Source organism: Narcine bancroftii, chromosome 10 (genome assembly GCF_036971445.1).
Source record: "Narcine bancroftii isolate sNarBan1 chromosome 10, sNarBan1.hap1, whole genome shotgun sequence".
Classification (NCBI taxonomy): Eukaryota; Metazoa; Chordata; class Chondrichthyes; order Torpediniformes; family Narcinidae; genus Narcine; species Narcine bancroftii.
In genome coordinates this window covers 72,291,188-72,315,344 of record NC_091478.1, presented here as the reverse complement: position 1 = coordinate 72,315,344, position 24,157 = coordinate 72,291,188, and positions in this window count along the sequence as shown.

The following is a 24,157-nucleotide window of genomic DNA, read 5'->3' as shown; positions in this document are numbered from 1 at the left end:
TAAACAGTGGAAAAGACATAAATGCTATTCTGTACTTACACTGAACAAAAGTTACTTACAAGAATATATAAATCTTAAGGCATTTTACTTATTTTCAGTCACATTCTTTGAAATCATTTATCCGTCACTGAATCTGCAGAATCCTGCACCCCCAACACAGACCCACCCGAAAGACAAATAATAACATTATAGATAATTAAACCCCCCCCACACCCTCAGATTTACAGACAAAGCCTCTGGCTGGGGCGACTCTTACTAAGCAGGTATAAGGAGACCCTTTAAGAGAGTCAACCCAACAGCGAGCAGCATCAACCGGGTCTTCATCCTGGATGACGTCATTGCTGTTTCACACAACTTTATTCAAACAGCAGCCACGTGCAAAGCACAACCAGGATGCTCCGCTGTCTGAATCTTTGCTCCCATCTTCAACAAATGTTTGTGTTACTTCACAGGGCATTTAATTTTACAATTTTAAACTTGCATATGTTTTACTTACGATTTAATTCTTAATTATTTTAATTTATTTTCATCTTTATTTTTGCTGGTTGCTTGAATTCTGGATACCAGGGGTTTTACTGTAATTTACTTCATTGAAAGTTTTGAAAATCTTCCCGTTGCAAAGGTACACGCATCATACACTCCCTAATCGTGTCTTCATTCCGTTTACATACTTGTACAGCAGGCTGACAATATATTTGTACATTTTGTGTTTACTAACAAGTTGCAATGTTTCAGCCAGAATTTAACATCATTATAATGTTGATGAGAACATGGATTAATTTAAGAAGTAGTTTCCTAATACAGAACAGTGGCTAACGTGTAAAGCAGTCTGAGAATCTACAGCAGGTTCAGGGTGGTCCCTTCAAAAATGAAATGCTCTCCAGGTTAAAATGTCATACTATTGCCAGAAGCCTTTTCACTTCCAGTCATCCTGCTGCTTTTGCACAAAAGTCCAAGCTGATGTAGATGTAGTCAAATTTGATCCCCTTTAGGCCATTGAGTAGTCGAATCAAAATACAAATGTGATGTTTCCAAGAATCTAGTTCACTGGGCAAGTGGAGGTTATCTGAGCTGGATCACGGCCAGACCTGCTTGGGTATTCTCAGTCATGACTTTCTTATCCATCTGCCTGTGGTTTCCTGGGATGTCTAATCTCTCTATATGCCTCGTGGAAGCCATGCTATTGATTTCTGTGTCTCTATAAACCTCAGTCGTGTTCAATGCTTGTTAGACATCTGAAGGAATATACACTCAGCTCCCAGGGCAATTTGACTGAGGAGCTTGCTAGCTACCTGTATAAAGTTTTCAAAGGGTAGCACAAAATCTAATCAAAAGGATTGGTAATGATTGTAGCTTCTGTGCTGAACATGTTGTCCCTAAAATATTGTGTTACAAATATTACACCCCAGAAAACTGAAACATGCAGAATCAGAATTTGACTCTCCTCTGATATGCAAACCATGCATTAGGATGGAGTCAGGTGATTTTTCCAGCTGAGATGGTACACCATCGTTTAAATTTATACTCTTGGTCACCCAAATTTCCAGAGAGGAACTGATGATTTTGCCAAATCAGTATTATCAGTCATGCGTGCTTTAAAGACACTCAGGGCTTCATGTAATTCATGATTAACCATAGTCCATAGCACGGATGTTGGCAGAGTTTGGTTGAGAGGCTTAGGTTAAAAATATGCAGAATTGTGACGTCATGTCATGCAGTGAGTCTCTGACACCCTGCCAAGATTATTTAGGTAACCCAAGTTTAGATGTGAAATCCTGCTGGACAAAACTATTATCCAATTTAATTCTATTTTCAACTGGTGTAGACTCATTTATGATCAAGAAACTAATGAAGGAGAAGATGAGTAATTATGGCACAAAAAAGGCCGTTTTACAGACCAGCCATTCTCATCTTTTGGCTTCCCTGCAAAGGAGTCAAGTTGAGTTGGTTTCTTCTGTACTTCTCTCCTACTCTACCACCTATACACCTGGGGCCGGCCAAAATCAGGATTTCAATCTGTGTTCCCCACCCCACCCCCACCTTCCCGAATGTGCTGTGGCCATCAGGAGAATGGCTGCTTTTGACCTATTTTTATTAGTACTGAAATTAGTTAATCTAAATTGATTATATAAATGTGGTAAATGTATCACTTTTAATATGTTTCAATAATTTAACTGGTTTAAAAAGTAACTTTAAATGAATTTAGAATTAAATTACAGACAAATTGATTGGTGTTTGGGGTAAGTAAAGTTACTGAAATACCTCTTCCAAAAACTGCATTTTTCTTTCTCAGTGAATTGTGACTTGAGTCCACAGGCAAAATATAAATCTATATCCAGATGCATAAAATATCACTCACACGTGCGTTTATTATTTTTCCTACTAATATTGTGATTTCATGTTTTAGCTAATTATGTTTAATCTGTTGTGTTTCAGCTTGACTGAGGCAATTGTTTTGCATTAAAGGCTAATTTCCTTTTAAATAAAATTGCCTCTGGGCAGTTGAGCATTAGGGAATAAAAATGCTGGCAGAGGGAAAAGTGGAAATCATTTTGACGAAACGAATTAGGTCTTTGGGTGAACCCTTTGGCATAACTCTGCAGCATCTGGGTTTTCCCTTAAATTTTAGACAAAAGATCCATATCCAGAAATCCTGGAGGAAACAAATGAATGTTTAAGGAAGACATCAAGTTTATGCCACTGTGTAAAGCAACAGTGTTGCATTAATATATGACAGGATCATACATAGTGAGAGAGGCCTCTAATCGGATACACGAAGAAAGCTTGCAAGGTGTAGCAGTTCAAACTGCATGCCACAAGTGGCCTGATCTTCAGTTCACAAGCCACGGGTGTCATGGCTTGTGAGAAAGGTGAACGAATAAAGCAGGGTAGTCAGGTTTTTTTTTGCTGCACAAATTCAGTGTGTGTTCTCTTTGTGACTAATGTTTTTAAAATCAATTTGAAACTAGCTCTGCCTTTTCACAAAAATGATACATTTCTTTAAACTATTCAAATCCCAGTGGAAATGCTGTCAGGCCATAGTCATTGCAGAATCTTTGAGAAACACAACTGCAGAATGAATATACAACATTGCCATCATCGTTGAATTTTGTAAAAAAAAAATGGAGGTGTAATATTTTACTGCCTACAGTTGACAAGCGTTGAGAAGCTATCTCACTTTTTGCCTTCTAACTTGAAGGGCCAGTCCTTCCTGAGAGAGCTTGTTGGCCCAGATCATTGACATTTAGCCAATCCCTCTGCAATTCTGAGATTTAGTGATTACTAACCGCTGCTACATCAGCATTGCAGTCCAGTGCATGAAATTCAACAATGGAGCCTCGTTTTGTTGTTTTCCAGCATTGATTTTACTTTACTGCTACTAGTGTGTTCCAATTAAATTAATTTCAATGTTTTCCTGGATTGGTACTTGGCCTTTGATAATTTTGAAATATTTCAGTTTAGTCTATGGTAGTTTTTGGAAAGGTTTCCCCGATTAGGGCAGCATGATTAGCTGTTACCGCGCCAGAGATCTGGGTTCTAATCTGGCACTGTCTATGAGGAATTTGTACACTCTCCCCGTATCTGCGTGGCTTTCGGCTGAGTGCTCCAGTTTCCTCCCAACCCTTCAAAAACACACGGGGGTTAAGGACAGTTGGATGCAATTGGGCAGCACAGACTCATGGGCGGGCAGGGCCTATTATGTTGTGCGTCTCATTTTTAAAAAAAAAACTCAGATTTGACAGGAGTAGAAGTTTCACTTCCATCCTTGCAGTCTGCTGAGCATGGCATCGCAGAAGTACATCGCCTGAGCCTCACTGTTCCTTAGCCTCAAGTTTCAGGTCTAGAGGTAAATATGATCAACTGTCTGTGTCCAATTTAGGTGCATGCAGGCAAGCAGGGAGATGGGCAGCAGAATGAGTTCAGTTCCATTTATCTTGCCAACATTGAACATTATTACCAAATTAGAAAATTGCTAACAATCTTTTCTTTTACCTCCGTCGGTTGTGGTCGACAATGAGTACTGCGCCTCTGATCGTCACTGTGGAGTGGCCTCTCCATGGCGCAAGCCAGGGAAGAGTTGATATGAAGATCCGTCTGTTGCCCGTGCAGTAGGACTCCTCTGTCCAACCTGTCAGATCTAAAGGACCGATGAAGATCAATCGAGTTTGGTGCCAGCAGCATTGCAGGAGTAGTCAGTTGCCTTTGGGACTCCGACTCAGGATTTTTCCTTGGGGTTTACTCCCAGAACCTTTCCCGTGAGCAGGTATAGCCGCAAGGCAGTGGAGGATTGAAATTGAAGTTTTCCCTCTCCTAGATGAGTTATCGTCCGTGGTTAACGAGCCCCATCTGCCCTGAGCAACTGGTTTCAAGGTGCCAGTGGTCCACCTTTGCCCCTTCTCCTGTCAGTGAGAACAGCTCTTCCGGGCATAAGAATTATTCCACATGTGAAGGCTAGGAGTTCGACTTGGTTGTCAGGGGGTGTTTGAGTCATTCACCACGAAGAGCATTTGTGCAGCAGTGGAAGCTCATCCCCAAGACCACCCTTCGGCTAGGACAACCTTTAGAGCTATATTATTGCCAACTGCTAACAATGCAATTGGCAATAATATGCATAGAGTGGCAGAGGTTCACTCAAATCTCCCTCCCACACCCACCCCCCCTCCCACTGAATGTGATTTTTGGGATTGTTGTTTGAAGAGGGTGTGCAAAATCATTGAGGACCCATTTCATCCTGTCAGGGAAGAGATACAGGAGGATCAGAGCCAGCACTACCAGGCTGGGGAACAGTTTCTTCCCACGGGCAGTGAGAATCCTGAACAACCAAAGGAACTGCTGGCACTAATCATCTGAGACTCTAATACTTTCCGAACAATATTTATTTGTATATATGTATATTTGTCTTGTAGGTGTGTAGGTCTGGTTGTGAGTGCGCATGTTTTGCACCAAGGACTGGAGAATGATGTTCCGTTGGGTGAACTGGTGCAATTGCACGATAATAAACTCGAACTTGATTCAGGTTAGTGTGAATGCAAACAGTTCAGCTTGTCGATTTGTGGCTAGGTGCCTTCAACCTGCACACTATTTACTCTTTCACTGGTTGTGAGACTATTGCTGGAATTTCATTGCACAATGAAATCTATCCCTTTATTACCACGGAGTATATGGGAGTTTAAAAAGATAGGACTTGTCACATTTCATACTGGTTAAGTACACACATTCTCAAGTGACCATTTGGGTTCTTAGTTTCCTTCCACTCAAATTCAGACCACACATCCAGAGGAACAAAGGGAAAATAACAAATTGGCCCACTTTGCCCTATGGATTTAAATCATTGGAAAACTGACAAGACCAAAGAAGCTTGTGTCTCCCCGGTTTCTGGCGGAGCAGATCAGTACTGTGATATCACAGAATATACGGTAAAATGAAAAGAAAAACCTGAGTTTCTCTAGTGCTTGTCATAATATGTCAAAGCACTTTAAACCCAATGAAATACTTCCTTGAAGTGCAACCATGGTTTTGTGTTGAGACCTTGCCAGCCAACTTGCACACAGTCAGCTCGTCAAAAAATAACAATGTGAAAACGACCGTGGAAATTGGTTCCCTCAAGAACCATTCATTGGCCAGTATCCGAGGGTGAATTCTCCTGCCCTTCTTTGAGATACAATGTTTCTCAATCACCTAAGAAGGCAGACAAGGTTTCTGAATATCAGTACCTTTGACCAGGCTTCCCTTAGTACTACAATGGAGTGTCAGTACTTTTCACATCTCAGAAGAAAAGTTTGAACTTACAACCATGGTATTCAATTATGCAAATGCATAATAGTGCTATAAATGTTAAGGTATTGATGTAACAGGGTTAAGTTACTGGTCTAGTATCACAGATGATCCATGAGTTCAAACCCTACAATAGCAGCTGGAGAATAAAATTTCAGTCAATGTAATAATCCTGGGAAGAAAGATAAAGTGGGGATCATGAGAAACCAATCACGCATTCATTAAAGAGCAATGCAATTTACTTATCTCCATAAGGAATGTCATCAGGCGTCAGACACTATTCAAGCTTGTACCAAAAGGACAAAGTAAATTTGTGCCAGGCAACAACTGTATCCAAAAATTCTCACCATTTCCCCCAAGAAATTATCACACCCGATATTCTATTTTCAACATCTCTGGAGTCATCATCGGCCAGAAACTTAACACATGAGCCACACAAAGACCATAAGGTAGACATCGGGAAACTTGTGGTCTAATTCATCTTCTGACACAGCAGAACCTGTCACAAGTCAGGTTCTCAACATTTGCTTAAGTGCAGTTCCAATAACATAAAAGGTTTCACACTTGGGGGAGGCAACTCATTTGAACAACAGCTTCAAAATTCAGAATCAGAATTAGAATTTATTGTCATGAACAAGTCATGAAATTTGGTGTTTTGTGGCAGTTAATAGTGGAAACATATACATTCATATTATAACCATCTTACAACATTACAATAAAAAATAACAATAACAGTTCACGAGGAGCAAGGCCGTGTCTTGGGTTCATTGATTATTCAGGAATCTGATGGCAACGGGGAAGAAGCTGCTCTTGTGCCGATGAGTGCTCATCTTTAGGCTCCTTTTCCCCAATGGGAGCAGAGTGAAGAGAGCATTGCCTGGGTGATGGGGGTCTTTGAAGATAGAGGCTGCTTTTTTAAGACACCACTTCAAATAGATGTCCTCAATGGAGTAAAGTCTGGTGCCTGTGAGTTAACAACTCTCTGGAGTTTATTCTTGTCCTGAGAGATGGCACCTCTGTACCAGCCAGTGATGCAACCAGCCAGAATGCTCTCCACGGTACATCTGTAGAAGTTTACGAGTGTCTTTGGTGACATACTGAATCTCCACAGACTCCTCACAAAGAATGGCAGCTGGTGAGCCTTCTTTGTGATTGCATCAACATGGCAGCTCCAGAGCAGATCTTCAGAGATGTTGACACCCAGAAATTTGAAGACCCTCTCCATGACAATGCCCTTGATGAGGACTGGGTCATGAAGTCCACAATCATCCCTCTGGTTTTGCTCACATTGAGCGCAAGGTGGTTATCGTTACACCTTTCAACGACCTGATCTCTCTCCCTCCTGTACGCTTCTTCATTGCCGTTTGTGATATTGCTGACAACTGTGGTGTCATCGGCAAACTTGTAGATAGCATTGGAATTGTGCTTGGCCACACAGTCATGGAAGTGTAATGAGTAGATCACTCCCACATTCGACTGGGATCTTACTCTCATTGTAGTACATGCTTTGTAGAAAGTCCCAAGTCCCAACTCTCCTAGGTTTCTGTGACAATATTTATATATTCAAATATATTCCAATGACCTCCACCAGCAAGGAGAACAAGGGCTAAATGGGAATACTACCACCTCCAAATTACTCTCCAAGTCCCATGTCATTCTAATTAGGAAATAAGTTGTTTCTTCTTCTCTATTGCTTGACAAATAGCTTGTCTTTGAGCACTAAGGGTGTACCATCATTATAAGCTTCATGAAGGCAGTCACCATTGCCTCCTCCAACACTTCTAACAATGACCAGTCAATGCTAACCTCACCACACAATGTCCAAATCACTGTACAATCATTGCGTACCCTCAAATACAAAATAGAATCATTTAAAAAATATATCCTTGGTTAAAAAGAATTTTTCGCTTTACCTCTGCTCTTCTCATGATTTATTTTGGACTAAATTCCCCAAATCTATTCCGTCTTTGTTTTCTGCTTTATCTTTCTCAACAGCTGACAAACTTTCTTTTTGACTAACAAGGTTTCGTATGCAAAACCTTGGCTCATTGATTCTCAGGTGTTAATTTTGTGAGATCCCCAAAAAGCCAATTGAAATATTGTCTTCAGTCCCAGCATCTTTGCCAAATCCTGATAATGAAGGAATACAATCTGTAAGCATAATACTGAGAAACACTGAATTATGACCGAAAAAAATTGCATTTATTGGGAAAGTTAAAATAAAATTGCTGTTTAGTTTTCTTAAAACTGAGTTTAAGATAAGATAGAGGATCAAGTTAAAGCTTCAAGACTCACTATTGACTTTATCATTGTGTAATTCAGAAAGAATCCCTGTATTTAAAATGTGTTAATACTTATGAAATATATGGATGATGCAAACCTAATTTTTAGTTTCAACTCGGTTATCAAACCCTTAGTGTTCTGCTTTATGTAGGCATGCATTTTAATGTCTGTGTTTATCTCTGTGAAGTGACATAGTGTAGTTCCTGAAAGCTATTGAGATGTCTGGCATTTGTCTACACTTTAGCTAATCTATAGGTGGGCTGCGAATGGAAGAGCGGAAATGTATCAGACGCTACTAAATTAAGGCTTGTATCATAGTTACTTCATAGCAGGGCTTTCTGGTGGTGTGGATAATTACACCATGAACTTGCAAGGCTTCTACACCTGATATGATAAAGGCCTGAGAAATGTGCTAGGTTGTGTCTCTTCACAGAAAATGTCGCTTTCAACTACAAAAATAACATGGCAATTGTAAACTGGAATATTGAAGCAGAATATTCATTGCAATCATTCTGTGTTTCTGGAGGCAGCCAGAGAATCACTTGTGTTCCAAAGGATTTGTTTCTGATGGATGGAATAATCCTATATGTGCCAACAATAGTTTAGGATATGTAGAGCAGGATAAATGATTATTAATAAAATTTGGCATCTCCAGAGACTCAAAGAATTGTAAGGGGGAACTCAAAGCACAGGACCGACTTCCCATGTGAAGAAGGCCAGATATCTCTTAAATCATTAATGATAATTTAATCAAATGGATTATGAGCATTATGTTTTACTGCTGTAGAATAGAGTTCACTCCACAGGATACAAACTCAGGTTCTCTTTTAATTGCATCTGACCTAGGAACTGCTTGACATTGCGTTGCCACTATGTAGGTTTTTGTGAAGCATTAACATTTGAACACATTGAAAAGAAACTCCCCCAGCATCTGAGATGCTGAGGCTAAATGTGCTTCACAAAACCGATGATCCCTGTTCAGGCAGTGTTGGCTGAAAGCATATCCCTATGTTAAAAGGGGAAAAGTAAAATCAAACCGGGCTCCTGTTCAGGGTTAGAATCAAGTGGAGGTACATGTAGGCTGGATGAAGGAAGATTTAGTACTAATTCATAGACTCAAAGATTTAAACAGCCTGACTAATATCCTAGAGATCCCTCTGGCCATCCCTTTCATGAAAAAAAAAAGATATGGTACAGGAGGAAAACACATGAAATGCACTCTATCACATTAATATGATATGGCTCCAATGCAGGCTCTGATAGCTTAGTGGTTAGAGGACTAGTCTTGTAAACTAGGGGTTGCGAGTTTGTTCCTTGCTGGGGCCTCATTTCTGTGAGGGGCACTTGACAAAGTGGTGACTTTCTGTATTCCTTACGGTGGACAAAGATTTCATGTAGGCTGCAGTCTAATATTATGTGACAATAAAGCAGCCTTTAACTTTCGAGTCTTCTTTGGCTTGGCTTCACGGACGAAGATTTATGGAGGGGGTAAAAGTCCACGTCAGCTGCAGGTTCGTTTGTGGCTGACAAATCCGATGCGGGACAGGCAGACACGGTTGCAGCGGCTGCAGGGGAAAATTGGTTGGTTGGGGTTTGGTGTTGGGTTTTTCCTCCTTTGTCTTTTGTCAGTGCGGTGGGCTCTGCGGTCTTCTTCAAAGGAGGTTGCTGCCCGCCGAACTGTGAGGCGCCAAGATGCACGGTTTGAGGTGATATCAGCCCACTGGCGGTGGTCAATGTGGCAGGCACCAAGAGATTTCTTTAGGCAGTCCTTGTACCTCTTCTTTGGTGCACCTCTGTCACGGTGGCCAGTGGAGAGCTCGCCATATAACACGATCTTGGGAAGGCGATGGTCCTCCATTCTGGAGACGTGACCCACCCAGCGCAGCTGGATCTTCATCAGCGTGGACTCGATGCTGTCGGCCTCTGCCATCTCGAGTACTTCGATGTTAGGGATGAAGTCGCTCCAATGAATTTTGAGGATGGAGCGGAGACAACGCTGGTGGAAGCGTTCTAGGAGCCGTAGGTGATGCCGGTAGAGGGCCCATGATTTGGCCCGAACAGGAGTGTGAGTATGACAACAGCTCTGTATACGCTAATCTTTGTGAGGTTTTTTAGTTGGTCGTTTTTCCAGACTCTTTTGTGTAGTCTTCCAAAGGCGCTATTTGCCTTGGAGAGTCTGTTGTCTATCTCGTTGTCGATCTTTGCATCTGATGAAATGGTGCAGCCGAGATAGGTAAACTGGTTGACCGTTTTGAGTTTTGTGTGCCCGATGGAGATGTGGGGGGGCTGGTAGTCCTGGTGGGGAGCTGGCTGATGGAGGAACTCATTTTTCTTCAGGCTGACTTTTGGCAGTTTCCGCAAAACAGGACGTCAAGCGCTGAAGAGCTGGCTCTGAATGGGCAACTAAAGTGGCATCGTCAGCAAAGAGTAGTCCACGGACAAGTTTCTCTTGTGTCTTGGTGTGAGCTTGCAGGCGCTTCAGATTGAAGAGACTGCCATCCGTGCGGTACCGGATGTAAACAGCGTCTTCATTGTTGAGGTCTTTCATGGCTTGGTTCAGCATCATGCTGAAGAAGATTGAAAAGAGGGTTGGTGCGAGAATACAGCTTTGCTTCACGCCATTGTTAATTGTTTAGAGTAGTACTTTCCAATATCACGTCACATCATATTTTTCCAGCGAGGATTCCACAGCAAGGTGATGATATTCCCCATTTTGCTCTCTCAGTTCCCACTTGCTAATAAATTCTTCGCAATGATTTCCCTCAACTATGCCATTAAAAATTTCAGAGAGTCATTCCAACAGGCATTTCCTTGCGTGTTTCCCATTCATCTGTACTAACTTTGGATCTGAAAATCCAAAAAGCATGCAGAGGGAGGTTTCAAAGATATGGCGCCCATATTTGGATCCTGTAATTATAAATAAATAATAAAAAATGACAATAATAAATGCTGCGCTTTGTAAATGCAAGTGATTTCCCATTATGGAATTTTTGCCGATCAACATAAATGTGAGCCCTGATGGTGTGCGGATTTATACTGTGAAAGGGAGGGTGGGGGAAAGGAGTTGTTTTATCTTGTTTGTTTTTTAGTAAAGCAAAAATATGTTTTCATATATATAATATGCATGTGTAAGTTTTTTCAATGTATATTTATTAAAAAAAAAACAAAAACAAAGTATTTATATATAAATAAAGGATGTTTGAGTTGATAAAAAGCATCCAGAAATTCCTAGTAGATATAATGGACACGGCAGCTTGCATTAATGCTTCAAGAAGTTTTGGCCGAGTTCATAAATTAAGAGTCAGTACCAGTTTATAGCGTCTTTTGAAAGCTTTGATGTTTAAGGGCATTGTAAAACTCTTAGGAATCTGTTGCTCTTTACATCTCATACTCCAACATATTTTTAGGAAGAAATTTAAGTCAAGGAGTCATTACATGAACTGCTATCAAGATTAGAATGAGCAAAATAAATCAGAAAAGCAATTGGTTGTGATTGGATGGTTTTACATGCATACAAATGAACATTGTGCTGGTAACATCCTGCAGCCCTTGGGGAGTTATTGATATCCTTGTAGAAATCTTGCCCTCAACACGAAAGGCTTTATTTTTAACTTCTCTGTATCACTGATGACAAGATTCAAAAGCTTAATTTAGCATTAGAATCCCATTGATAAGATGTGATAAGGTCAGGATGATCAGAAACCAATGCGTTTGTGTTTGTTGAAGATCACCAGAGCGGCAGTTCCTAGCTCCCTACATCAGTCCTGATGTACTACAGGAGAGCTTCTTTCACATTTCCAGCCAGAACCCTGCAACTCACACCAACCCACTAAGCCCTGAGTAAGGTAAACCATTCTTTAGGTTTGAAAATGGAGAAATAGGTGTTTGGAAATGTTCAATTTAATTAAGCCTGCATTAATTATCATTGTTTCTATTGAAGGTTGCAACTATAATTTCAATATGTTTGAAATCTTGTTGAGTGCAATGTGAAAGCCTATCACATAGAAATGGAGAATAAGGACTTGGATAGGAAATTCCAAGAGTAACGATCAAGAAAAATAACTGAGCACTGTAAACTTGCATTATAGCTGCAACTGATGACAGTTGTTGTTGTTTTAGCAGGAGATCATGGAAAAATGTCACATCTCCAAAGAGGGAGGCACATTGAGACACGAGTCTCTGTAGTTGTTGGGACCTGAAGCAGCAGAAAGAGAAACAGCTGGAGGAAGTCTATGGGTCAGGCAGCATATCGATGGAAGAATATGGACAGTCAATGTTTTGGTTGGAAACCTGCTTCAGGACTCAGGAAAGAGACAGAAACCAGGTGGTATAAAGGAGAGGGGGAGGCATTAGTGGGCGACACGTAGATCAAGATTGGGTGAAGAAAGACAGACAGGTGGAGCCAGTTGGGTGACTGTGATTGATGGAGCAGACAAAGGAAAGAAATGAAAGATTGATCATGGGAGGAGTAAGGGTGGGTGAAGGCAAAGACAACAGCTGAAGGAAGGAGATAGACTGAACCATGTAAGTGAGGGGTGGTGGCTTGATGGGGCCAGTGGTAGAGGGGTAAGGTGGGAGGGGTGTGTGTGTGTGTGGTATTCAGGTGGGGAAGGGGAATGGAACAGGGTAAAAAGAGAGGTGAAGGGTTTGTAAAGTAGCTTACAAGGTACGCCAGATAGATCTGGATAAAATGGAGATCAGGAGAGAAAGTTTGGGCACTGGTACTTAGGGAAAATGTATTGACCTTTGGCAGGGTTTTGGCCAGAATGAGTTTTTCATTTCTTCATTTATTGGATGTAGGGTGCACAGACATTTATTATCCATCATGAATTACCCTTACAAACATGATAGTGATCTGCCCTCATGAAGTTCTTCTGGTGCAGACCCCAACTCTTGTTGGAAAGGGAGTTCCAGATTTAGACCCAGTGATATGAAACAATGAGGACTGACTAGATTAAGATTATTTATATTGCAAAAAAAAAATCTTTTCCTCAGCAAGGGAAAAAATACAGTCAAAATAGGACTTCTGGAAATTTTGAGTCAATTAAAAATTTCAAGATTTATTCGGAGGGCCTATTCCTGTCTGAATATTTCCTAGTTATGGTTCATTTGAGAGAATAATGGATGCTCACCTGCCAAAGGTAAAGCTGGTCATGTGGAACGGTTAGCGGAGGCAAGTGATGCAGGCAGTTCAACATATTACTGCCTATTTTGTTTTGGATGGGCTATATTTTTCCTGTTTAAATTACCATTGCTGAGTGATTGAACAATAATTACAGTAATCAAAGCTTTTCCCAGGTGCCACAAAGTATAATGGGCTATTAGCATTCATATTCCCAACTATTCTATGGAATCAAAAGCACACGAGTCAGTAATTGTTTCCCAGGATCATGTTAAAGCAAAGAAAATTTACAATCTCTTCTAACTTGACTGACCAAACTTTTAAGGTTTAAATTTGTGGCCTGGGTGTGGAATCCTCAGATTTACATTTTATATTGGTTTATTTACTCTGTCTAGAATTAGAGTAATGAAGTAGTCACTCTTCAGATGCTATAACTTGACAATATTCAGACTTAGTTTGGGAATTGCCTTGTAGAATTTCCCTGCAATTTCTACAGGAGCAACATGGGGAGCATTCTAAATGGTTGCATCACTGTCTGGTATGGAGATGCCAATGCACAGGACAAGGCAACAGAGATTTATGAACTCGGCCAGCGCCTTCATGGGCACTAGTCTTCACTCCATTAAGTGCATCTACAAGAGGTAGTATCTCAAGAAAGCATCCTCTGTCATCAGGGACCCTCACCATGCAGGCCATGCCGTCTTCTTACTGATAGCATCAGGAAGGAGGCACAAGAGCCTGAAATCAAACACCCAGCACTACAAAAAACAGCTTCTTCCCCTCCGCTGTCAGCTTTCTGAATGAGCAATTAACCAATATTTCTCTCCTTTTTGCGCTAATTTTTTAAAAAAGTTTAATTTGTATCAATTTTTGACCCTGTAATTCTACTGCAAAGCAACGTATTTAGTGAGGCGTTCATGACAAGATTTCTGCATCAGATTCCATAGATGTGTGTCAGGTGATTGCCGTCTCCAACGCAAGAAAGTGTAACTGTCTTCCCAAAGATTTGTCATCACTTAAAAAAACTCCAGGTTAGGAATGTGAGGCAATATTTCCTCTTGCTTACATTACTGTAACTTCATTCACACTCTCTGAGATGAACAGTATGCAAGACAAACCAATTATTTGATTGATATCTCATGCAAAACCGTAAGCAGTGAAGTGCTTCCAGTATCAACAAATCTGCCAACGTGGCAAGTCAAAGTCACTGAGCTGAACCATCAACTCTGTTTCTCTCTCCACAGATGCTGGCTAACTCAGGGGAGTGTTTCTAGCACCCACAATTTTCTGTTTTAAGATACTTCAACAGTAAGTAGTAACAAGTGGGTTCCACCTTCATAGGAAAAAGTCAGCCAGATGAATGGCCATGGCATCACCTCAAAGCCTCCTGACAATTGTACAGGTCTCTGAGGCTGCGGGAGGAACTCAGTAGGCTGAGCGGCGTCAGTGGGAGGAAAAGAGTGATTGACATTTCAGGTCAGAACCCAGCATCAAGGCTCGAAGGGTTATGACCAGAAACACTGACAGTGCTTCCACACTCCAGCATCTGCCACCTCTCGTGTCTCCATGCCCTAATCTAACTTGGAAATGCGTTACCTTTCCTCCATCAAAACTTGAAGAACCTTCACCATAAGCGCTGCAGCAGTTGAAGAACCTTGCCCAACAGCAGCTTCCCAATGTAATTAGGGAAGGAGAAGAAATATACATCACTCCAGAAATACCAAATTTCTATGTGTTTGGGGGGGGTGGAAATATTTCCAATATAACTTAACAGTCTAACAAGAAATATGTGCATGTCCATAAGCGAAACACCATGTGGTGGCTGGATACAACAAGATTAAATGTGGCTTCCTGAAAGCTTGTGTCCTTGCAATGATGTTTCTCTGCTGTGTGGTCTGTTTCTCAAACAGGATGTCCCAGGAAAGCCTATGTTTTGCTACCATTCATGCTGCATTATAATTTTGATACATTCTAACCCACCTAAACTCTTGCTGAAACCCTTGAGAGGTTATTTATCACTGTTCTGCCCCATTTCCAAAGAATTTTCTGGATTTGCGCTAATTTTTTTTTTGCTGTAACCACTTAGACTGGAGAATAACTGGCTTTTAGTCATGTGCAGCTATGTGATTTATGGGTTTCATGATTCCCAGCCACGAAAGACCATTATTCATGGATATATATTGCAAATGCATGGCTAAAAGACTTACAAGTTGGATAAAGCACAGACTTCCAAGGCTATCTTCCGTTAGAATGTAGGCTATAATCGAAGTGTTCTGATAGCTATGTCAACAATTTCTTTTCAATACACTGCAGCAAATGTACAGCTTTGCCATTGTCTACAATATTAACACGATTATTTGTGTTTATTTGGGACCAAATTGGGAGTGAATGGCAGATGTTTTGTGGTAGGGGTCACTTCTTTGCTTCGGTGAAAAGAATGGGAGGGCACTTGTTTTCCAGCTTTGACTGAGCATTCAGCACAATCTACATTTGGCATATGGAAAAACATCGTGAACTATAGATGGTATTGTTTTCTCAGAGTGGAAAAGGTGCAATTCTCCCAAATTGTTACCTAAAATAAAAGTATAGATGTAAATGGCAACAGAACCTGGGCCACTCCAGAAAACGCAGATATCTGCTCTTCCTGCAAAGACCTGTCCAACATTAGACCAACAATCTGGAGCATCTTCAACACCCAAGTTATGGTCAAGGGCTCAATCCCGAAATGTTGGTCATGTATCTTTGTCTTTGCTCTGTTCGACCTGTTGAGTTTCTCCTGCATTGTGTTTCTACTTGAATCACAGTGTGTGCAGCCTTTCGTGCTTGACTAATGGTGCACGTAATCTGTTTGGGTTGTTCCAGGAAGTTCTACACAGTTCCATTATGAATCTCTTATGGCCTTGAATTATCTCCATGAAGTTCGAAATATCATCCTGGGAGAACCTACAGGATTTGTACTGCTTCAAATGATCTTGATAGATAATTCAAAGCCCTCGCTAACTTTTGGCAAGAAGCTGCTCATAACATAAAATTTTTCAAAAGAGGAACTTGGCCTTTGCCGACTATGTGAACATTTCATGGAACAATGGATATTTTTTCTGCCTCGGAAGATTTCCAGGTTTTTATATTGAAATTTTTAATTTTTGCTTTGAAGTGGTTCGTCCAGTCTGGCTTGTTCTTCAGCAGGAGTCCGAGTTTAGAAGTATCAAAATCCGGTCGTTATCTATCGACTTATTTAACATTAGTCAGGATTATTATTAATTTTAAAAACAATTTTTGAACCTTTGAACAAATAAAGTGTGACATTTACCATTTGTGTTTTACATGACTGCTATATTACAGATCTGGAAAAAATCAATACCAGAGCCCAAGAACTGAGACAGTGATGAGGTGCAAAGCTAGGAGGGTTTTCTATTTTTTTCATTTGCCTTGTTTGCCTCCTCACACTGCACACTTCATTTCTTTTTTTTGTCATCTCTGTGCACAGGAAAGTCATTAAAAAACCCTTGCAAAGTCATTTCCTTTTTTTTTGTTGTCCACAGGCATCAGGGGAGGCAGGCCGTCTGCTGGCTTTGGAATCACTTTGACCTCAGTGTCCTCATTTTATTTATCCTTCATTTCATTGCCTCTTTGCTTCCTTCTGTATCTCCCCAACCCACCTTATCACCACTTCCCCTCACCCACCCCCACCTTTCCCCCCCCCCCACAATCACAAGAATGGCTCTTCTTTAGAATTCACTCAAATTAGGTAAATAAATACCGAATAATCTGCAGGCTGACGGGGTTGGCCCGATGTATCATCCTTATTAATATTACATTTGTGCTGCGCTCCTTGTGTCCAGCTGCCTTGATTGGTCGCTTTGACATGAGGCTCACATTTAACTGAGCCTTGTTAATCCCAAGAAAAACACCGTGATAGAACTGTATTTTGTGCAGAGAAAAAGCTAAACATATCTAGTATAAATTTTATTTTAAAGTGATTACCAGTGCTGCTTTGTTCTATCATTTAGTAATTAAATGTATGATCTGTGACAGGTAATTTTAATTTTAATTTTTAGCCATTTGAAAAAAATGAAACTCCTGCTCCTACCAGTTCCAAAGGTCACTCGAGAATTAAATAAAAAAAAATGCAATTAGACTTTGAATAATTTAGTATACAGTCAAGTAAGTCCTTTAGTAATAATGCAATCATATATGTTCCCATTGTAGGCAAACACCGATACAAACACATGGAGACATTAACATGCAAACTACTTACATTGTAATGCTTGACATAAATGTCACTACCGATTGTTTAATCTCTTGTATTCCATAATAGAAAGGACCCATAGATATATTTGGTTGGGTTTTTTTTTTAGCTTGTTATGTTATCACTCAACTGATTTGATGAAGTAAAAAATCTAAATTGCTTGAGATAAGTGAGCATTAAACTGAGCTGGGCCTACTTTCTTCAGACTCGTCACTTTACAAAATGCAAAAGAAATGGTTTGAAGGGATCTCGATTTTGAACGTGTTGACTGATTCCTCACAGAAATCGGTTAAAAGTGCATTTTTATTCAGGTTTGTGGGAGTCTTCTGCTTTATTGTGAGTGATAACATTACTTTGGTAATGTTTTCACCATCAGGACCTATCGGCAGGCACACCATCATCGCAAGTATGGAGCAGTTAATGAATCAGTCCCAAAACAAAAATCTCAAGTAAAATGTCAGTTCTTAACAGATGATGGTGAAAGGAAGACCTTTGGGAACTCAAGATCCTTAACTTTTCTGAAAGGATTTTATTGTTCAAAAACAAAATAGAATTATTCATTTTATATATATTTTTTTTACCTTGCTGAAAGAAAGTACGGGTGCCACTGTTAATCAGTCGATTTCAGTCCGCTGCAACCATCCCACAAACTGGTTGAAGTGCTTGTGATTCACTTCTCTTCAGATTATTATTTTCAATAAATCATGTCCATAATTTTTGATCCATCAACATTAAAAACTTATTGTGCATTTCTTTTTTAAAAAAAGTCAATTTATTTAAATAAAAGCATATTTATTTTTATAACAATAGGAAACATGTCACAAAAATCTTACAATCTAACTGTCCAATTAAGTTCTCTCAGACCCAGACAGCTATAATTTTGAATTTTCTCTCTTCATTGTAGGTATCACTCGGTTTTGAACCTTCTCATTTTTTAAGAAAAATGGCTGATAAAAATAACCATCTGGTAGCTTTTATTTTCTTGCAGATGATAGCAGTCATACTAAAGTAGCAAAGTGCAAAGGTCATCCCGGCAGTGTGCTGATTGGCTTTCTCCGGGGCTGCACTGACATTTCTGCAGTTTCATCAGAAAATGCTGAATCCTGTCTGTGTAACCCATCGGTTTATTTACCGGTGATGTAGTCACTGCATGCATTGTTAACATGAACATATTGCATGTAATTCTCTCCCCATTCCTCTTAGGGTGAGAAATGATAGCGTCAGCCCCAAAGACATTCCCATTACTGCACTGCCGAGCAACCTGAATTCATTTCATTCAGCAGAGATTATTAACAGTTATGTCCTGTGGATTCTGATCAATTTCTGTTTCTATAGTCCATTTGATTTTGCCAACGTATCTTCCACCGGCTTTTGTGATTCATTTGAAATAGTTATGAAGATCAGGGCAGATTTAAAAAAAAATTTGCAATAACAAATCCATCTGACTAACTTGAGAAGAAATAATTAAGCAGTTGAACACCGATATCAAACAGAACCCAAGACCACATGTGGTGACAGATTGTTGATGTATAGTGTGCTTCCAATAGTAAAGATTACAGTTTCAAAAGAGTTTTTTTTGTGATAACTTCTGGATTAAAGAATTTTTGTAATAAGTCGGACACTAAGCATTTTGGATCCCTTATAAAATAGCAACCACTCTGGAGAAGACTGATTTTTCTTTCAAATGTTAGCAAAGACCGAGAAATTCAACAGGATAAACTGCATTTATCAGATATGTTGAACTAGCATAAGAAAATTGACTGGAGGTGATCTGTCATCAAGTGCTTGAGAACAGTTAAGGGTCCGTTCACTCTAACTATTCTGTGGCTTGGTTGACTACCCAATCTGAAGCCAAATAATGGAGTCAAGGGGAATGTCATAGTTGAAGAAGTCTTTGAAGAATTCCTTCCCGAAGACACACGCTGCCTTTCCCCTCGATACTTGGCTTCAAGGTAGATGGCAGAATCTGGAATCACGTGTGTCTGCCACTACTACACAGAGCAGGCATGGCAGAACGTCACATCCTACTGTGCTTATAGAGTACTTGCATGCACATTTATAGAGGTATATCCTGAAGGTTTATGGCCCCAATGCCAGAAGGTGGCTTGTGCTTCTCTATTCCATTGCAGTTATGAGACACCAAATGGTTTCTTTCTGTGCTGTAATTTTTACTGAGATTCTACAATTGGTGGGTCTTGACTTCTAGTTATATATAGCCCACACCAGGTGAGGACTATGCATTTCCTTCCCTGAAGTGCAGACAAATTTTTACAACACTGTGGACTTTCCAATCTTTCACACTACTTTGCTTTTAAAATTCTTTTGGTATTTGATTCCTGATTTATGTTTTCCAAGTTGGACAGACAAGCCCCAGTTTTAATTCGGAAGGTAAAACAGTAAATTATTTTGGCTCCCAAGTGAGCTACATGAGGTCAGAAAAACTTTGATCCCTCAGCCTCACCTGGGACACATAAGTACCTGGAGGGGCCGCTGTTGATGACTGGAACTGGAATGCCGCTCGACAGAAACTATCAACAAAGGGCAAAGTAATGCATCTCAGTCCTTGTGTAAATAAGTGTAGAAGAGTCCAAAATAATGTGTTAGTGGAGAATCCAAAGCAGAGGTGAATTAAACAATTTCTTATGAGATCCAAGGAGAACCTGTACTACTACTGGTCCCTTAAAGAAAGATTTTTTTAATTTAAATTTATATGTTAGCCACTGTTGGCTTTTACTGTTATTTTCCTTCTAACTATAACCTCAAAACATATTCGTACTTGACATTCTTTAAAAGAACATTCAGGCAGAAATTGTGGAGACAATTTTAACTCATCGCTGATGACAGGAGATGTTCTGAAGGGTAGCAAATGTGGTGCCGTTATTTAGAAGTGGCTGTGAGGATCATCTCTGTTCCAACAGACCTGCTCACCTGACGTCAATGGGATGAAAACTGCTGGAGAGGATTCTGAGAGATAGGTTTGATCATCATTTGGATGACCAAGGGAAAATTAGGAGAGCCAGAATAGATTTTAAAAGGGCATCAATTATCCTGGTGTCCAATAAGAGCAGAATGAGGTGCCTCATTAACTATCACCCAGAAGCACTCAAATCAATGAATTTTGTGGCATATTCTTGACAATAAATTCTGATTTTGATTTATGTGTGGGAAATCGTATCTCAAGAACTTGATAGAATTTGTTGAGAAGATGACAAAGAGGGTAGATAACAGTGAGAGAGTTGATTTTATTTATATGATTATAGTAAAGCATTTGATAAGGTCCCATGTGGTAGGTTAGTATAGGAGGTCGGGGCACATAGGATAGGAGGCCAACTGAATAAAAAGCAGGATTAATGAGAGCAGTCAGAGAGTAGATGCAGAGGGCAGTTTTCAAACTAGATTGACCAGTTGAGTGTCCCAGAATACAGTATGAGGACCTTTGCTTTTTGTACTGTTTATAGCAAGGCTGGGCACAAACATATGTGCTACAGTGAAGAAGGTGACCTGGTTTTGTCATGTGATGTAGATCAGATGGGAGACTGGGCTAAGGAATGCAGTTCAATTCAGAAAAGTGTGAGGTGCTGTATTTGGGTAAATCAAACCAGGGTGGACTTATTCTTAACAACAATGCCCTGAAGAGTGTTATGGAGGAGAGGGACCTTGGGGTGCAAATATAAAACTCTTCAAAGGTGACAGTACAGGCAGATCAAGTAGTGAAGAGAGGGCTTGGGATGCTTGTCTTCACCAATCATGGCATTGAATTGGGACGCCATGTTGGTTATACAAGACATGTCTTGGTTTGACCACATATGATGTTGTGTGCAGTTTTGGTCACTTAATATTAGAAAGATGGAAAAGAGACCAAAGAGGTTTATAAAGTTATGCCGGGAATTGAGAAGTTGAGTTTTTATGAGAAACTGGAAAAACTAGGCCTGCCTTCCTTGCGAGAGATGGAGAGGGGATCTTATGGAGGTCTATAAAACTATGATGGGCATTAATACAGTGAATAATGGAACCATAAAACATTACAGCACAGAAAAACAGCCCCTTTGGCCCTTCTTCTCTGTGCTAAACTATTGCTCTGCCTAGTTCTATGACCTGCACCCAGTCCATAGCCCTCCATATCCCTTCCATTCATCTACCTGTCCAAATTTTTCTGAAATGTTAAAATTGAGCCACATTCACCACTTCAGCTGGAAGCTCATTCCCATATTCCCATGACCCTGTGTGAAGAAATTCCAGAAAATGTTCCCCTTAAACCTTTCACCTTTAATCCATGACCTCTGGTTTGTACCTTACCTAATATTGGTAGAAAAAAACCTACTTGCATTTTCTCTGTCCATATCCCTCATAATTTTGTATACCTTTATCAAATCTCCCTTTATTCTTCTATGTACCGGGGAATAAACTCCTAACTTGTATTACATACCAGATAGCAGTGTTTATATTTAAAATAATATTTTAAATTATAAATTAACAATGATATAACACCTTAACTAAATTATTTACACTTTACTAAACTTATCTACACTTATCGGACTTCACCCCCAACTATGCGCGAATATACTGGTGTGTGCGGAATACCCCAAGTCACTACAGCTCAAGGCCCAATTGGTCAGTGTTGACATTAATGCAACATGCAGGCTTTAGATGAAATAGCAGTTTATGAAGTGGGTTGGAGGACCGGAGGTGACAGAATATTTATTAACTCATTAAACCCTTGTCGTGATGCTTCCAGTGAGGTGTCCTTTTTAGACAACCACAACTCCCCTCTTCTTTGGCGTAGGGGACACAAAGGGAGTGATGCTCACAAAGCTTCCAGAACCAAATTCAAGTGACCCTCACATGGTCATAATCCAAACATAGTATTCTGATTTCAGAACCCTTTCCGTGAGTGAGCCAATCAAAGTGTCCTTCATTTTTTGGTCACAGAGTGGTATTCTCATTTTCCAAAAACATGGAGAAATCAGATCGTTTGTCCATAACCACACACAAGGCCACAGTCAGCACAGTATCCTTTAAAGGATGCTTCTCCAAGAGCTGACTCCTCAAAATGGCCACATTCATTCCCCTATAACATGGGGAAATCAGACAGATTGTCTAATATCACACAAGGTCACTTCAGCACAGCATCCTTCGAAAGATGCTTCTTCAAGTGCTACTTCCTTAAAAGGGACCCTGAGCAAAACAGTGTCTTCAACATGCTGGTCACATGGTCTCTACACCAGTGTTTCCTCTCTCTTCAAGATGTATCCACTTTAAGAAAACATTGTCTTCAACCTGCTGTCAGTTCACAGTTACTCTAAACCCTGTAGGGTTTTGTTAAATCTGTTATCTTAAAGTGATAGTCCCACACAAATGAAAATGGACTGAGAAATGGGAGCACTTAATACCTGTTTAACCTTTCCCTGTAACCCAGTCCCTGAAGTCCTGGTGACAGTCAGTTTCATAGAATGGGAGAATCTAAGATGAAAGAGCATGACTATAAGATGAGGGGATTAGGATGTGTGGAGCAAGCTATCAAACAGAATAGTAGAGGCAGGTACATTAGCTTCTTTTTGGAAACACTTTGATAACTACATTGATGGGGGAGATTGGAAAGGTTGGGGCCAATGCTGCCAAGTGGAACTAAAGCAGAGGGCACATTATTTGGCATGGATGCTATGACTCTATAAAAGAGGACATGTTGCTACTTGGGATAAATCACGACTCCAGTGGTTCTCAACCTTTTTCTTTCCACTCACATCCCACTTTAAGTATTCCCTATGCCATCAGTGCTCTGTGATTAGTAAGGGTTTGCTTAAGGTGGTATGTAGGTGGAAAGAAAACGTTTGAAAACCACTGTTTTAATTGTACCTAATTGGCTCATTATGTGCAAAGTTGCATAACTCCAAAGGAAATGGGCCAATGACAATTTTTCTCAAGCAAAATATTTCAGTATTGATTCTTAACCTTCTCTTCCCACTCATATCCCACCTCATAGAGCACTGATGGCGTGGGGATTACTTAAAGCGGTATGTGAGTGGAAGGAGAAAGGTTGAGAACTTCTTATCAAAGCAAAACATTCACTCTCTGACCACCAATTAATCATGCCTATGTTGCATCTTTTCCTATGTTAAAATGGATCCTATTCAAAAGGAGTTCCTAAATGAGCAACCTTTACAAGCTTGAAGAACAATGGCATTGATACATTGGAATGACACCACCTCTATGTTCCCTACATTTTTTTAATCCCTTTTTGCAGGGAAACCCATTGTTGTTCAGTGTCACTGGGTCCACACCATGGAACATGGAGCACAAAAATCAGGCCCTTCGACTCTCTGCCGAACAATTACATCTTGTTATTTTGGCAACTTTATATAATGGCGCAAAATACAAAGAAAAATGTGCAGCAAATAGCTGGAAATGAGCAATCCATTGAAGAGCACTCTTGATCCCGACCCCCTTCTCCTGAGCCAGATGAATGCCACTTGTTGCCATTTCTAAGTGAGGTGATGGTCAGCAGGAGGCACTGAGGCCACAAGTAGACAAGGAAACCGAAATTTAAGAGGAAAATGCTGTGGTGCTGATTGGAAGTCAGTTACATGTGATACGTGGCAGGAAAGCTGTGTCCTGGTGCTTCTGTCGGATTTAAAAAGAAAAACCAGAGATCCTTGTCAAGGTCTACAAGTTCTATAAAACATCTGATCCTGTGACAGCTCCATGACACAAAGGAATACATTGTACACATT